The 3,527-nt window shown below is 44.6% G+C and overlaps 1 non-coding gene across 1 annotated transcript; it reads left to right on the forward strand.

The window, feature by feature from the left end:
* Positions 1-1,772: 1,772 nt before the first annotated feature.
* Positions 1,773-1,960, forward strand: LOC119459766 (U2 spliceosomal RNA). Its single transcript, XR_005193796.1, has one exon. It is a non-coding gene; the product is annotated as a U2 spliceosomal RNA (small nuclear RNA).
* The last annotated feature ends 1,567 nt before the right edge of the window (positions 1,961-3,527 follow it).

Consider the following 3,527-nt stretch of genomic DNA (forward strand, 5'->3'; position numbering starts at 1 on the left):
TCAAGGTTGCGTCATGGTAAATCCATTTAAGAAGTAACGATTGCGCTGATTTTTGTTACACGACATGTCTCTACGAATAGAGCGTTGTCTTCTTTCTTGTTTTTTCTGGGGTTTTACGTGCCAAAACCAGTTCTGATTATGAGGAACGCCGTAGTGGAGGGCTCCGGATCAATTTTGACCACATGAGGTTCTTTACGTGCACTACAACGAAAGCACACGGGCGTTTTTGCATTTCGCCTCCACCGAAATGCGGCCGCCGCGGCCGGGATTCGATCCCGCGTATCTCGTGCTCAGCAGCGCAACGCCTTAGCTGACTGAGTCACCGCGGTGGGTGCGTTGTTCGTAATGTGTAGTAAATAGCACGTTTCCTGCGGAGAGAGAAGGCCGGATGCGTGTCGGGAAATCCTATTTCGGGTTTTCCATGACCGAGCTGCAATTGCATTGCATCGATCTGGCTCCGCTCGCAAACAGTGCCTCACCATAAACGATAAGGGCATTATTACGAGAAGGGCGGGAACGTCGTAAATGGAGTGATTCACACAGTCAGGCCAGTGCGGACAACTGCTTTTCATTCACTCATCGCGACGGAAACTTGGCACTCGGCACCGAAGCGTATCCTTTGCTTTTGTGTCAGTTGGTAATTCGAGTTGTTTCCGTACATTTTCATTCACTTCGCACGCTCACGAAAGCGTATTTTTGCCATAACAGTTCTTTTTTTAAATAGTGTATTTGCTCATCAGCACACTTGCCTTCAAGAAGTAACGTTCGAAAGTGGGTCTGTTTGCGTTAGGGTGCACAACAACAGAGGGTGGATGAATCCACACCACGCTCACTGTCAATGCAAGTTGGAAACAGCACCAAACTGGGGAATTCTTCAGCAGCTACCGACCATCTAATAGCAGTCAAGGCTACTTTCTGGAACCCTGAATCTTTTCTTACTCACTAACCAAAAGCAGCCAAGTATATTTACACACAATGGACAACATGGTTTGTTCTGTAAAATAGACAAACGGAGTTTCAAACAGGGGGTACGTCGAGTTGCGAAACTGTATATGGTATCTACGGCATTGTGTTGTCTTAGAACAATGTTGGACACTGTAGAGCTGTGTTACGCTGCGCCTTTCTATTAATTTATGAATTCAGAGAACACACAGTTAATCACATATTGCAGTATGCGAGTTTCATAAACTGATTGCAATGAGTTCTATGTAAAAATTTGGTTCCTCGTTTGCTCTACACCCCGCTACTGTAACCAGTCATACCAAGTCTATTGAAATGATTTTGTGAAGAATGCCGACAAGGAAGGCGTTCTACTTCTGTTAACGAGAAAAAATCTTTAAGTACTTCATCCAACTTACAATAAAAAATCAATGCCATTCCACTCTGTGAAGGTGGATGACCAGCGAAGCTGTGTATGTGGTGATTGACCGTTGCTCCGGTGAAACGTAGTTTGCGGGTTCGGGGCTACATGGACGTTTCGCATTTCTTTTCGCCTCACGGTCCTGGCGGGCAGCACGCTTACGCTTGACGTCCGCGGCCCGCTGATCGTCGGTGGTCTCCTTCCGCCACCGCCGCGCTCACTTCCCTTTTCTGTTCACGTTGTCGTTCTTGGTAGGCACGCTGTTCTTCTTCAGCCAGTACAACATGCGGCCAACCCATTTCACAGTCACAGCAGAACTGAGGAAATCAGCCTATGTAGAGCACGAAGTACGGGACAACGAACACACAGATTGGCAGGCACTAGTTTCAATACGTGGGATGGTGCACACGGGTACGGTGCCCGACGCTGGTTAAAGTGTAGTATCTGTTCTTATCAGCTTAATATCTGGTAAGGGTTGTATTTGGACCCAAGATATTAAACTTATTTTGGGAAGTTAATGGAGTGCTTGAAGCCTGCTTCACCTCCACCGCGGGTCGGCTTTGTATTGCACAATCTTCTGGATTTTTTGGTCTACGGACAATTCATCCGCTGGAAACAAGCCATATACAGCTTCTACCATATATACCATACCAGCGTATGCACCATAAAAAAGATGGTAAAAGAGAGGGTGTATACACTAGCTCTACCATGTCAACAGGAGAATAACAGCGGGTGCATCCAGGACACATAAGTGCACGCAGTGTGACGTCGCCATAGCACACGCCTCCTGCATTCATCATATATCACGGCAGTAATCATGTTCGCCAGATACAAGTTCAAACTAGCATCGAATACGTCTCTGAAAAAAAAAACTAATAGTAAATGCCCCTTAAGTGCGTTGTCTTACTCAATGAGGTAGAAGAGAGAAATGCTTCAACTCACGTTTGGCACTACAACTTGAGATCCATCCAGACAGTCATCGATGTCGGCATCTATACGTTTCAAACGGCCAATTTCTTTGGCATTGGATAAGCTTTACAGTAGGATTCATGGGCATGAAACTACGCATTTGTCCTTTAGTATTTAGGGATATTACGTTAGGCTTCAGCTTCTAAGGACGGGCCTCAAAGCACCATAAGGCTAACATTCAATGGAGGGAGGGACTAACCTACGCTCAACAAGGGTCTTGATGCAAACGGCCGGCGTCTTCGCATCCTGAAAACGTCTGGTCGCGAGTGCCGGTGAGGACCAAATATATGTCGAAACATACCAACCTACACTATTAAGGTAAGAGATACGAGAGCTGCTCAATAAGGGGCATTGTATTTTTTCTTCACGAAACACACAGCTGCAAAACTAGATACAGCATAGGCTGCTAGGTGGAATCAACAAGCCGCCAACCGGGACATCACCTCTCATCGCACTATTTTTGTCCATAATGGTACATTTAGACCCTACAGAGACTGACTTATGAATAAGAAAATCATTCATATCCGCGTCTCCTGTCACCTAATGTTGGTTCATGAATGGTACGAGAGGGCGACTTTGATTCTGTAGAATCTATTTGTGAAAAGGGCACTGGAAAACACCACTACAGAAGCAATGCACAGTTTTTCTCATGCCTTACGACATGTTTGAACACAACAAACCTCTATTGGTCTTCAGGATTACTGGAGCCTCGTTACAAAAAGAAAAAAAAAAAGAAAATAAGTATCTATACTTTTAAATAACGGTTATTGCTACGCCTCAATTGACTCTCGCACTAAAGATGAAAAGGAGCTGAATTTAACAGGAGTTTTTGACCCATATATAAGGCAAGCTAATTATTATTTTAAACGACAATAATTTGTTCGGAAAAGTGTAGTATTGTTAGAAATAATGTTTGAGTGCCGCACAAAGACCACTACGAAGGGATTGCTGGATTTCGTGGATTTCGTGGATGGCGAAAGCCTACAGACATGGACACGCGGAGAGTGTTTCTTTGTCTTGAAGAATATTTCTGATGGTTTAATAAACATTTGCAGATGTCTGGGATTTTCTGCTACAGGGTTACGAAATCACCAAGTAGCTGTTTTATTACTTCTGACAACAATTTCTCTTCGCCGCCAGCGATGATTTTCCATGATTATCGAGGGTGATATTGTTTAGAGCATAACGAGTGGCTCGA

Source organism: Dermacentor silvarum, chromosome 7 (assembly GCF_013339745.2).
Source record: "Dermacentor silvarum isolate Dsil-2018 chromosome 7, BIME_Dsil_1.4, whole genome shotgun sequence".
Taxonomy (NCBI): Eukaryota; Metazoa; Arthropoda; class Arachnida; order Ixodida; family Ixodidae; genus Dermacentor; species Dermacentor silvarum.